The following is a 15,112-nucleotide window of genomic DNA, read 5'->3' as shown; positions in this document are numbered from 1 at the left end:
GAAGATAGCAACTTGATATTTGGCATGCATGTGTATCTCATGGAGCTGCACATTTTGAGTGGTGAAAGGTCAAGGTCATCCTTCAAGGTCAGAGGTCAAATATATGTGGCCCAAATCGCTTATTTTATGAATACTTTTGCAATATTGAAGATAGCAACTTGATATTTGGCATGCATGTGTATCTCATGGAGCTGCACATTTTGAGTGGTGAAAGGTCAAGGTCATCCTTCACAAGGTCAAGGTCATCCTTCACAAGGTCAAGGTCATATATAGGGGGACATTGTGTTTCACAAACACATCTTGTTTGGCTTGTAAACTACATATTTATAAACAATTTATTAGTTAGAACAAAACTCTCATTGAACATTTTTAAAGTTTCTTTGGAGTAATTAGTTGGTTGCGTAGCGACCAGCTAATGTTGTTACTCAAAATTTCAAGTCGGTTCGGCTTATCTACGGAGAGCCTATTACCCACGACACATGCCGTATCTGAGGGAGAAAGAGTTGAATAATTTTTGCAAGAGGTTTGAGTTCTCCAACTATATTCATTCACAAATGGAAACATTATATGAATATCATGTTAAATGTAATAGTTTCGATATACAAAAGAATCAATAAACAATGATTTTATTATACGTGTCGTGGAAGAGATTGTTTATGGATGATTAAAATAGTCCACTTCAGGGCTCAACATTAACCTAAAAACCAACTTGCCCTACCGGGTTAGTACTTAGAAAATCTACTTGCCCTGAACGTAAAGCCATTTGCCCAAACATGAAATATCACATTAACTGTTAACCTCATATTTTTTAATAAAGATCAAAAGACCACAAAACCCTTTTTATTTTACACATTTAACAAAATGATTACAGCAATTAAAGTCTAATTAAAGTCTAAATTAAATGCTTTGTTCTTTTTTGCACTTGCCCAGGTGGACAACTAGATTATAAAGTAACTTGCCCGGACCCAACTTTTACTTGCCAGGGGCAATAGGACAACCATTAATGTTGAGCCCTGCCACTTTCTGCTGCGTCTTAATGACGTAGTACAGGTCATTCATAATCTGAGGTTATTAATAGAATTGGGAAAACAACGCAATAGTATAAGGTTACGCTTGTTTATATTTTCAATTTATAAAACGGTGAACATGAGTTCAACAATAACTTCAGGGGTACGATAGACAACATAAAACCAAATATAACAAACAATTAATATAACACGAATGATCTGTTTCGTAACCGTGTTCATGCTTCTACAGCGGGATTTCTGGGAAACGTTCTTTTGTTCTCAACAGATAGCGGCGATCTACGGGTGCTAAAAACGCAATAGTAGAAGGTTAAGCTTGTTTGTATTCACAGTTCTCAATTTATAAAATGTTGGACATGAGTTCACCAATTACTACAGGCACACTATTGACAGCCTCAAAAATGCTTTATAATCGCTCAAACCGAAAACAACTAAATATAACAAGAAATATCTTTAAAAAATATAACAAGAAATATCTTTTTAAGAAATATCTTTTAAAAATGTAGTCGGCGTAAACGCTGACTTTTAAATAAAGTTTGCAATTTACTTAAATTTCTAAATAAATAAATAAAATGAAAACAAAAGTTTAACTATTGTGTTTTTTTTTCACTTGTAAGTTGCATATTCACCGCATGAAATGTGTGTTAGTATTGTCAAACAACACATTAGTGTAAGTAGATAAAAAATATACTACGGGAGTGCACATCATATGTGTCCTCACATGCCTTATGATGAGTATATTTCTTCACTATCGAATATATTGTATGTTAATATTTGATTTAAACGCAGTTTTCTTTCCACACATTTAAATCACACTTTCATAGCCGTGTCATGTGAAAATGGGTCTTATGCGTTTCGGCCAGCGTTTCTTAAACCCAACATGTGCATTTGCGCAGTCTGGTCAGAGGCGATGCTGTTCGCTATAAAATTACTCAATATGTTATGGTCTCATTATATATCTCCTGACCAGACTGAGAGATGCGCAGGCTGAGTGGGCTTTATATATGATGGGCGCATATGGAATAAGACCCATTTTCACATGAACGAGGGTCATTAAAAATCTCATTGCGAATTGTAAATAGCAAACTTGTAAATAAAGGCAGCCTATCCAGGCTTTCAGGAACAATTTCCAGACGTGCTGACCAAGTACGGCAAACATTGTGGTTGGATAATTAAACGACTTTCCTCTTATCGTGACACTATACTATTTCGGTAATGATTGTTTTCTCATCTTGAAAGCAAAATTGAAATTCTGCGAGATGGATATTAACGCGTAATTGTAACTGGGCCACAATATGCGTCGTTTGAACATAATACAGAGAGTAGTCCGGAATTCCTTACACTGAACAGTGCTACATCCTTTGCGCTGAGCACAGACACAGTGATGTGGCCAAAGTTCAGAGGTTGTATCTCAAATCAGCCTATGAAAATATTCGAAAATATTAATGCGTGTCTGCTGGCTTTATGTAAAAGTCATTAAGATAAAAAGCTGAGTAAAACAGCTACAACAAAAAAACGCATTAGTGCTCTATACCTATGTTTAGGTCAGAGTTGTTGACACCGTGTGAACTGCTCTGGTAACAAGTAATGCATAAACATCAATGTAAACGTCAACAGGGCTGTCTTGATGACTACCTAATTCGTGAGTAAAAAGTATTGCTCGCAGATATATTTTTTATTTATTTTCATCAATGATCTTATATTGTATATTTTGAATTTGTATATGGTGTAAAAAATCAAAACTTTTGTACAGGGAATTTTCATCATGAAATTATAATCTGAGTGAGATAGGTATTTGATTTTCCAACAATATTCACTTAATATGATGGTGATTACAAATTGTCTTTATATTCAGTTCTCATTACCATTTTCATCATACTTTCTATGCTTTCAGAACGTCCAAGAAGGGCCATGTTGTTGTTATTTTGTCTAAGTTATCTCTAGGAAATAAATAGGATGATAAAAAGTGCACACAAAGCTCGACCTGTGCGTTATGACACTCTCTTTATAAATTTGAATGGCATGTGTTCATTTCAAACTTGCAATTAATTTTGAAAAATGAATTGCGTCTTAATTATGCAATAGCGAACAACTTCAGTGCCTTCAGCGCTTTGATTTTTTTTTTGCAATAACCTGTTTTGAAATTCATGACTACTTCATTAACTTGGACAATCTTTCAGTCAACTGAATTTTTTATGTTGATTAATTATCTACATTGTAAACAGAATTGTAAATATTTGTTACAAGTACATGTATGACATGAAGGAAGTCAGGTATTTTGTTACCCCTCTAAATGTGCAGATTATAATGAATAATCTGACATTTGATTCAGCACATCCTGCTCTGTTTCAGTACTTAATTTCTTTGTGAATACAGATTAATGTAATTTTATATGAATAATGTTAATTTATGCGGTTTTGAAGTCAATTGCTTTGATATGGTATGCAGTTTGAAATTGAAGTAAGTGGAATGTCAGTGTGAAGTTTTTTTTAAATAATTGCAATGTATCACATGTCTGGGTTCCTAAAATGTATTCTTCCTTTGTATTATTTATTAATAATTTCAGCAATCTTCTACAGATAAATGACAAAAAACTTTGTCCCACAGCATATCTTTTACAGGTCTATTAAGAAATAATTTAAATAATTCTGAAATAAAGTGGGTGACATTTTAAAATTAAAATTTGAGATCAGTCTTTTCAATGGGGCATAAAAAAACTAGTATCCATTATATGTGTTTTGCAATTAAAACACATTTTTAGCATAGGTGCGTTTACGCACCTATGCTTATGGTATATACCACATTTCAAAAATCCACATCTATCGGTTACCCATTATGAAGCCTTACCTGATCAAAAATCAGACGAAATATCTATTTAATTTAGTATATGGTCATTCTTACAATTTTTTTTTGGAAACGTTTTTCTAACGTTTTCTTCCAAGAATATTGCTGACACCGTTTTTAGTGAATTTTTCTAAGACCGTTTTGTGTCAAAAAATCTTCTTATAACCTAAAACAAATTTCGTTCGTATAACAATTCTATCTGCACTATAAATCTCAAACTCCTACGCAGTGGCCTCCCTTATACGAGAAGTTACTGACCGGGCGAAGCAAGGGAAGTAACTGCTGTGAGAAGTTTCTATAAAAATCTGCATTCAGAAATCTGTATTCAGAACTCAATCTGTTGTGCACGTCTGCATCTAACGCTTACCAAAAGTTTTACGACAAATTCTTGACGCAGACGAATAGGGTAGCGTCTTTTTTCATTTGTGAAAAGAATAGTTCGATACAGATCTGTCCGTGCTTAAATTTTGAAAGGCTTGGGTAATTATTTTTCATAAGCGTTTCAAACACTGATGTAAATGGAAAGATTATCTATTTAAATAGTCGGTAATTGTTTGAAATTATTGATTTGAGAAATTCGCGGATGGCGATATCGAACTACATTATACCACGTGACACCATTCTTCCCTGTATCTTGCACCTATGCTTTTAACGCCATCGGCGCTCTCGTTATGTTCACTTGTTTTATAACAATCAGTTTCATACTATTGTATCAGTAACTTGAAAATTGGTAAACACGGTTGAAAGAGGGATGTTGACTAGTTTTGGTCTAGATTTAAAACATATATGAAAACAAAAATTATTCTCTTTGTTAAAATACTTATGAATCAAGCAATACAATAATTATGAAATCACAATAAATATCCAAAAAACCATATCTTCAATGTCAATAAAGTACATTAAAGTACAGTCTGTTTTACAAAACTCATTCCGTAATGCAACAGATAGAAAATAACACAAACATGTACATGTAAAGCAGGGCAACAGATTTAAAGGATCGATATATATTGTTTTTACGATTTGTATTTGACTTAAAACACATACAAATAAATAATCAATCATAACTAAACGATCAGGAAAATCTGAAAACAAAATGCAATTGATTCATGGTATTCGTAGAAAGTTTATATAGACACAGGTTTGGGCTGGTGTCTATTAAAAAATTAGCTTCCATTGTAAAATGCTGAAAAATGTCGGCTGCTGAGGGCAGACAGGCTAGGAATCTTCCATTATGGGCATTGGCGCCCAATATTTTTAATTTGTTATGAGACTTGAACCGTCCGGTAAAGGACGTTGTAAAGAGTATGCTTTCAGTTTTTATTGTGCGGGTGGTGATACACTCTTAAATATTCGGTTCAAAACACTGCAAGGATGATAAAATGGGGGAAAGGATTAAATGTTATAAAAAGCTTGTAGTGAAAACTAATTGACATGAAATCTGATATGTTTCCCTGTAAAGGTCATGTTGTATCTGGGATCAACTTGTATTGACAGCATATCTTGGTATGATAGTTTTTAACTCTGTTCCCCTACCTGAGGCTAATGCGTCTGTTATATTATACATCACTATGATTGAATTTTAAGTTGTAAATTAAGGAATATTTCATCCTCATTAAGTATTAAGAGGATAGAACCATACATAGTTCCGAAAATTCATGGCGATATATATATATATTATATATAATGTATAAAACTAAAATTTAAGGTGAGTATTATAACAGTGACATGATGAGGCTTAGCAATGGAGGCAAGGCTTTTCTAGCGCTTAAAATACAATTCTCACTTTATATTTAACTTAAAATATCATTTTAGTCTTAAAATATCATTTTACACGCAGATATATCGAACGATGCCAACAGGATCTTGGAATCCCAGTTAAGCACTGGTGTTTTTATGCCCCAGAAGGAGGGCATATAGTGATCGGACCGTCCGTCTGTCTGTCTTTCCGTCTGTCCTTCCGTCACACATTGCGTTTAGGTTTCTCATAAATTATTAAATTCTCATAACTTCTATGTCGCTTCAGATGTAACCTTCATATTTGGCATGCATATGTGTATGGAGAAGGCCTCTCCATACGCACAAAAATTTTGACCCCTGTGACCTTGACCTTAGGGTCCGCGTTAAGGTTTCGAGATCTGCGTTTAGGTTGCGGAAAATGCTCATAACTTCTATGTCCCTTGAGATATAACCTTCATATTTGGTATGCATGTGTATATGGACAAGGCCTTTCCATACGCACACAAATTTTGACCCCTGTGACCTTGACCTTGAACTTAGGGTCCGCATTTAGGTTTCGAAATCTGGGTTTAGGTTTCGAAAAATGCTCATAACTTCTATGTCCGTTGAGATATAACTTTCATATTTGGTATGCATGTGTATATAATGGACAAGGCCTTTCCATCCGCACACAAATTTTGACCCCTGTGACCTTGACCTTCAACGTAGTGTCCGCGTTTAGGTTTCGAAATCTGCGTTAAAGTTTGCGAGAAATTCTCATAACTTCTATGTCCCTTGAGATATAACCTTCATATTTGGTATGCATGTGTATATGGACAAGGCCTTTCCATATGCACAAAAATGTTCACCCCTGTGACCTTGACCTTGAACTAAGGGTCCGCGTTTAGGTTTCGAAATCTGCGTTGAGGTTTCGAAAAATGCTCATATCTTCAATGACCCTTGAGATATAACCTTCATATTTGGTATGCATGTGTATATGGACAAGGCCTTTCCATATGCACACAAATTTTGACCCCTGTGACCTTGATCTTTAACTTAGGGTCTGCGTTTAGGTTTCGAAATCTGCGTTTACGTTTAAAAAAATTCTCATAACTTCTATGTCCATTGAGATATAACCTTCATATTTGGTATGCATGTGTATATGGACAAGGCCTTTCCATACGCACACAAATTTTGACCCCTGTGACCTTGACCTTTAACTTAGGGTCCGCGTTTAGATTTCAAAATCTGCGTTTAGGTTTCGAAAAATGCTCATAACTTCTATGTCCCTTGAGATATAACCTTCATATTTAGTATGCATGTGTATATGGACAAGGCCTTTCCATACGCATACAAATTTTCACCCCTTTGACCTTGACCTTGAACTAAGGGTCCGCGTTAAGGTTTCAAAATCTGCGTTTAGGTTTTGAAAAATGCTCATATCTTCTATGTCCCTTGAGATATAACCTTCATATTTGGAATGCATGTGTATATGGACAAGGCTTTTCCATACGCACAAATATTTTCACCCCTTTGACGTTGACCTTTAACTTAGAGACCGCTTTTAGGTTTCGAAATCTGCGTTTAGGTTTCGAAAAATGCTCATATCTTCTATCAAAGCGTTAATAGGGGGCATATGTCATCCTATGGTGACAGCTCTTGTTTACAGATTAAATTGTATATGCAAAGCATATAATACCATTGTTTTGCGCAAATACCTTACTAAGTCAGTAATAATAAGTCTACAAAATAATTATAACTTCAGACTTGAGTATGATCAGTTATAATAACCAGTTAGCCAGACACATACAAATGTGGGGTATAATACATAGGTTTATTCTTATTTGATATTTATAAAACGATACAATTGTATTTTGAATGTTTATAAAATATTTCTGTATGGAAAGTGTAACTAAGAAACCAATTGAAATATTAAAGGGATTTGTTCACTGTTTGGGGCATTTTTTGAAGTGTGTCAATGGATGCCTTAAATTGCTTGGTTTTAACCATGGAACTGTAGAGATCGTTTATAATGAAATTTTGGAGAGAAAAGCATTTCTTCCCAGCTGTGCTCAAACCTTTGTCCATTGAAAATTATTTGGCCTAAACCACTCAACCATACTCGGTACTGACTGTTACATACTGGTATTTGTAAACATGATACTGCATACCTAGGAGGATAATCAGGAGATTCCACGAAACCTTGCATGCTTTTTTATAGCGGAAAGCGTTGTCTCTGACCAGACTAAGCAAGTGCGCAGGCTGGGCTTTAGCTACACTGGCCGCATATGCCATAAGACCAATTTTCATATGACGCGAATGTAACAGTGTTATTTGCATGTGTGTAAAAAAACTGCGTTTTAATCAAATATCAAATGTTTCGATGCAATTCTTGAACCCTTAAACCTTTAAGAACGGGCATAAAACAACTGATCCAGCATTATAATTTATATGAGGAAGATTTAAAAAACTTGAAATCATAAATATAAATGTTGCTGTAAGGCAGATCATTAGCTGTTGTAAGTTTAGGTCAGTACTTATCATATATGTTTGAATTAAGATGCTGCAAAAAATCACTATTGTGCTTCATGTAACCCCTGTGTCCTTAGCAGAGCTACAGATAAGCTTTTTGGGGTAATTGGGTAATACCCTTCAAAATAAGAATGAATTGGGTAATGGAAAACGTGATTGGGTATCCAAAAGTATGATGCCCGCTCATATAAAAAAATAATTGGGTATTTGTACCAAAACAAACAAGTGAATTGGGTATTTGCAATAAAACGTGAATTTAGCTTCTCAAAACCGTACCTACATAAAGTCACCGTTATGTATTCAATTGCAGTATAGGTTGTTCCATCTTTCTGCTATCAGATTCAACAATCTGAAGACAAGGGAATTTTTCAACCCACTCATCGAATGTGTTTTTACTTGTTTTTGTTCCAATAATATGGGCCAGTACTTTTGTTTTAGAAACCCAACACACCCCATCATAGGGGTTTGGAACGGTATTGTGGTAGTATAATATAGTGTATTTTGACCGAAAATTCCCCAAACAAAATTCATTATAGTTATCAACTATGCCCTTTGCAATTGTTTTATATTTAGATTGATTTACCACGACAAAGGAATCTAAATGTTTTTGTATTTTTTGGCGAAACTTTTCGTCTGCCTCGAGATGCCATTTTGTTTGACTCGCATTTGTTATCATCTAAACGATTGGTAAATACGTTACCCATTGTGCCACACCGGTCTGTGATAATAACGTAGTGACGTCACCATCTATGTATAGAATGATATGTTACCAGATAAAAACAAGCGCTTGTCGATTAAGACTCGATTCAAGACGGCCAAAACAAAACGGGATTTTTCATTACGCATAGAAGGCAGCTCGAATTGGGTATCGGCGATTTGTTTTGCGTACCGGTACGCACAAATTTTGAAAAAATTGTGTATCCACCTATTTTTTATTGCGTGTTTACGCAAATACGCAGCTTATCTGTAGCTCTGGTCCTTAGAGTTAATGTACAAGTCAAACTAACATAGGTAAAATATTTGCATGAGTTTGTTCAAGGCATTTTAATATTAAGACAATTAACAAAACATGTATGATGACCCTAACATTTGGTTGATATACTCTTTGTATGTGTCCAAACATATGTCATCAGTGCATAGGTGATATATTTTACATGATAGTTAACATCATGCAAATATTTGCTGTTGTTTTTAGCTCACCTCAGCACAATGTGAGCTATTGTGATTGCCTGTTGTCTGTCGTCCATTGTGCGTTGTGTGTCGTGCAGCGTTAACATTTGCCTTGTTTACACTCCAGAGGCCAAATGTAGTGTCCGATCTTTATGAAATTTTATAAAAAGATTTGTGCCATGTATATCTTGGACCAGTTTGAAAATGGTTTGGGTTGGTTGACAAACATGGCCGCAAGGGGGCGCTGTATTTTTTCCTTATATGGCTTTAGTAAAACCTTGTTAACACTAAAGAGGCCACATTTATTCTCCAATCATCATGAAACTCGGTTTGAATATTTATGTCAATGATATCTTGGACAAGTTTGGAAATGGTTTTGGTTGGTTGAAAAACATGGCCGCAAGGGGGCGCCATATTTTTTCCTCTTATGGCTTTTTAAAACCTTGTTAACACTCTAGAGGCCACATTTATTGTCCGATCGTCATGAAACTTTGTTAGAAGATTTGTCCCAATGATATCTTGGACGAGTTTGAAAAAGGTTCCTGTTGCTTGAAAAACATGGCCGCAAGGGGCAGGGCATTTTTCCTTATATGGCTATTTATGGATACAGTAAAACCTTGTTTACACTCTTGAGGCTACATTTACTGTCCGATCTTCATGCAATTTGGTCAGAAGATATGTACCAATGATACCTTGGACGAGATCGATAACGATTCTGATTGATTGAAAAACATTTGTGAGGCATTTTTCATCATATGCCTATAGTAAAATCTTTAAACTCTTTAAGTCACATATATTGTCCAAACTTCATGAAACTTGGTCAGAAAATTTGTTTTAATGATGAATATAAAAATGTTTCTTGTCTGTTCAAAAAAATGGCTGCCAGGGGAGAGCAATTTATACTTTTATAGCTATAGTAAAGCCTTGTTAACGCTCTAAATGTTTAATGTATAGTTCACTATTTATGACACTTGTCAGAACATGTGGTCTTATGTTGTCTTGGGCCGCACTGAACAGGTCAGTTTCTTTGTATTTTAGGTGAGCGACTTTTAGGATTTTCAGGCTCTCTTGTTGTAATTATTTTAATTTTGATACACAATGGTATGTAAAGCATAGCAAAACATTGCGAGACATGAAGTAAGAGAGCCTGTTGTTCGCAACTGTCATACAGGTGCTGGCGTCTCCAGTTCCTGTTTAAACCATTTATTTTGGTACATCCTTCTTAGATTACATGATTCAAAAGCAGCCATGTCTAGATTCCTTTGCTGATATGTAAATGTGTGTAATATAAGCACCAAACTTGTTATTTTGCAAGCTGTCTGGGTGACACACCATGCATCATGGATAATATATTGAAATAATTGCATGCCAAAAGCCAGTAAAAAAGTGCTTAACTTGCTTTTATAAAAAGGTATATATGGTAAACATGTAAACAGATATGATGAACCTTATTTTATGAGGGATAATATATTCAATGTTTGATTTTAGTCAAACGCAGGTGTTCATTGTCCATGAAGGGGCCTTGCGTGTCATTAAAAGCATGATAACATACAAACATGCCAAGTTCACAATTTTATAGCTCATTTCCTTTTTTATAGAGCTTATAAGAATGACATTGATTATTTTTTAAATTGGTATTTCATTTAATGTATCCATGTTTGCAGTTTAATCATTTAACTCTAATCTCTTAACGAGAAACACTGTCTGCAAGAAGAGAAAATACAATGTTGTACTGCTGTTGATACCTGACAAATACAATATTCAAAATGTTAATTATAATACTCTTATATTTTTTCTAAATTGTGTTATATATATTTGGTGGGTAAGGGTTAGGGTGCAAAGTACTTGGCGCAAATAATGACTTGCCTTGAAAGGGCTTTAATGGAGCTGATGGAGTCTTTAAATTTGGGTTATCAGTGCAAAGTTCTGTTTATCCTGCACAATACATCTAGGTTGTGGAATGTAAATCCTCCAAACCATTACAAACAACAGCTAATAGATTTATACATGAACTAATAACAGGAACCTGTTTTACTATGCTTTTTATGCATTTCTTAGATAAATGCAGTTATAATACCCTATTCCAGTAATGTAATGAATAATTAAATAAAACTTATCAGTGATTTTTATGTCCCCCACTATAGTAGTGGGGGACATATTGTTTTTGCCCTGTCTGTTGGTTGGTTGGTCTGTTGGTTGGTTGGTCGGTCTATTGGTTGGTTGGTCTGTTGGTTGGTTTCCGCCAACTTTAACATTTTGCAATAACTTTTGCTATATTGAAGATAGCAACTTCATATTTGGCATGCATGTGTATCTCATGGAGCTGCACATTTTGAGTGGTGAAAGGTCAAGGTCAAGGTCATCCTTCAAGGTCAGAGGTCAAATATATGTGGCCCAAATCTCTTATTTTATAAATACTTTTGCAATATTGAAGATAGCAACTTGATATTTGGCATGCACGTGTATCTCATGGAGCTACACATTTTGAGTGGTGAAAGGTCAAGGTCAAAGTCATCCTTCAAGGTCAGAGGTCAAATATATGTGGCCCAAATCGCTTATTTTATGAATACTTGTGCAATATTGAAGATAGCAACTTGATATTTGGCATGCATGTGTATCTCATGGAGCTGCACATTTTGAGTGGTGAAAGGTCAAGGTCATCCTTCAAGGCCAAATATATGGGTCAATATTGCTCATGTAAAGTCACTTCTGCAATATTGAAGTTAGCAATTTTATATTTGAAATGCGTGTGTATCTCAAGGAGCTGCACATTTTGAGTGGTGAAGGGTCAGGTCAAGGTCATCCTTCAAGGTCAAAGTCATATAGGGGGACATTGTGTTTCACAAACACATCTTGTTTTCGTTCCAATTCGGGTCTGGCTCTGTAAGTTGAACTTTAGTTAACATTATATTCAAATCACTTGTAGGCCCAATTAAAGAGTGTTTGTTAGCAAAAAATCAACACTTATTTCCCAAAATTAGTGGGGAAAAAAAAAGAATTTTTCCCAATCCAAAGGGGCCAGGCCCCATTCCCAAAGTGGTGAAAACAAAACACTGCTAATTTTTGCCACAAAAAGTGGGGACATTGTAATAATGAAAAGAAAATATTTGTTTTACCAAATTTATGAGCATGTTATTATGTTATTTAAAAGGAATGTTTATTTTGTGATTTGTTGTAAAGTTGTTATTTAATGCTCATTTAACCTTTGTTGTGAATTTTCTTCAGTTGCCGTTATTGACACCAAAAATTAGCGGTTAAAGTTGTGATTGTTAGGCAAAAGTTAAATTGCCCATTTGGAAATATTTATTTCATTATCATAAATAATCATAATAGCCGCCATTTTTTCATTTGATAAAAACTGCCCGCTATAATCCTACAGACTGAAGGTAATCACTTTTTCACAAAAATTAATATGTTTGAACAAGATGTGCACAAATGTGTTTGTCTTTGTGTTTGTGCACTTCTACATTGACAGCTTATGTTGGGCTGTTAACATAAAGGTTTCCCCAAAAAAATGTTTGTTTATAAATCCTTTTCAATATTGGGTGTATCTCGCTTAGGCTTTCAAAGTTGAATTATTTTAAGGTGTAGATGATTGATGAAAAAGGAATTTGTTGCGATGATAAGTTTTGGCAGAATTATTTCCCTTTGTTCTGTGTTCTCACTAAGGAATTGATAGTCACAAACTGTATGGGTTCAACTCTCCTAATTACTGGGTGGGTCTTGTGCAAACTTCCACAGTCTAATAGTGTTTTTCTCAGGCTGTTTTGCCCCCTTTCTAAGCCATTTAGCGCGACGCTGCCCTTTCCAAAGGTCGCCACCCTGCCTTTTCATGACATGAGCACCTGCTGTTTTCCGCACCCTTATTGATATTATCTTAATTGCCCTTTGTCCAAACTACTTCGCTGACGAGTATCAGAGTATGGTCCTTAGGCCGCGAAGATTCCCTCGGTTGTAAATTAGTCATGCGTGAATAATCCCGTTTCAATATTTATCGATAATTTCAGTGGCTTATACCAAGCACACTAATTGGTCGGTAATCTGTACTCGTTCACAATAAAATCATGGACAGTTACTTAGGAGAATTCTATTGAAAACCTAGATTTTCCTCGTGGAAAATGTGCATTTCATGCATTATACAGTATATCAAAACATTTATTTCAGATTTAGATAATTAATTATTGAAATAATTTTTTTTTTAACTTTAAATACATAAGTTAACCTGATCCAGTGTAGAAAATATAACATATTGCATAATTAAACTATCTGTTGCCTTGATTTTGTTTTGAAAAACAGCAAAATATAATGAATTGATTATTTAAGACTTTCCTTATTTTCCCCAAAATCCAGCGTTTCGCGTGATTTTTTTCCCCCTAATCAGGCATTTGCGCGCTTTTTTTTCCCCTCAAAAAAGGCCAGGCCCATTCCCCAAAATCAGATAAAAAACCCTGGCCTTGAAAAACTGTGGTGCCTGGTATACCATGATATACCAAGAATCTTCTCAAGTATGATATATTATTGTTAAATGCCCATTAAACATTGCATGGGTATTCCTGGTATTTAAAAAAGCCCGTACCTGATCACAAAACAAACGGACCTGAAACTTGCTCAGAACATATTTTCTTATATCATCTGAGCTGAGTTTGAAAATGGTCCTGGTTCATTGAAAAAACATGGCAGCCAGGGGCAGGTTAGTTTCCCTTATATGGCTATAATAAAACCTTGTTAACACTTTGGAAGCCAACTTTATTTTCAAATCTTCATGAAAAACTTGGGAATGATATCTCAGGCAAGTTTTTTGTCTGTTTAAAAGCATGGTCGCCATGGGCCGGGGCAGTTTTCCTTTTATGGCTATAGTGAAACATGTATTTATTGTCTAATCTTCTTGAAACTTGGTCAGAACATTTGCCCAATTAAATTTTGGCTTCAGAGTTAAAAACCAATTACATGGCATCATTAAGGTCAATTAAAAAAAATCTTGTTAGCAATCTACAAGTAACTTTTTATGCTCCCCATATATATATATCGGGAGCATATAGTTGCCAGTTTGTCCTTCCGCACTTCCGTTCGGTCACACTTTTGTTACAGTTTCTCATAGCACCTTCAATACTTTAACGATCTCTTTCATATTTGGCATGTAGATACCTTGCATGGACCGCTACCTTTTAATGACGTTTGAGGTCATTGGGGTCAGGGTCAAGGTCACCAAGGCTAATAACAGACTTGTTACAGTTTCTCATAGCACCTTCAATACTTTACTGATCTCTTTCATATTTGGCATGTAGATACCTTGCATGGACCTCTCTCTTTTGATGACGTTTGAGGTCACTGGGGTCAAGGTCAAGGTCACCAAGGCTAATAATAGACTTTTGTTACAGTTTCTCATATCACTTCAATACTATACCGATCTCTTTCATATTTGGCATGTACCCGGGTGTACTTTGTCCAGGGTTTTCCATGGAAATCCATGGAAAATATGAGGCTGGAGTATTCGGACTAAGTTTCCAGCCTTTTCCAGCGTCAATATTAAAAAAAAAAGGGTGGAAAATTGTCCATGGTATGTGAAAATAGCCTGGAATAGTTTCCATGGTTTTCCAGGCTCCCTGGAATAATTACCATGGAACAATTTCCAGGGTTTTCCAGCCAGCATGGAATAAATACCGTCCGAATACTCCATGTAATCCGGAAAACCATGGATTTTTTTCCAGGGTTTTCCAGATTACATGGAGTATTCGGACGGTATTTTTTCCATGCTGGCTGGAAAACCCTGGAAAATGTTCCAGGGTTTTTCTTTGTTTAATATTCCATGGATGCCTGGTATAACA

Source organism: Dreissena polymorpha, chromosome 1, assembly GCF_020536995.1.
Source record: "Dreissena polymorpha isolate Duluth1 chromosome 1, UMN_Dpol_1.0, whole genome shotgun sequence".
Classification (NCBI taxonomy): domain Eukaryota; kingdom Metazoa; phylum Mollusca; class Bivalvia; order Myida; family Dreissenidae; genus Dreissena; species Dreissena polymorpha.
Note: the sequence above shows the minus strand (reverse complement) of the source record.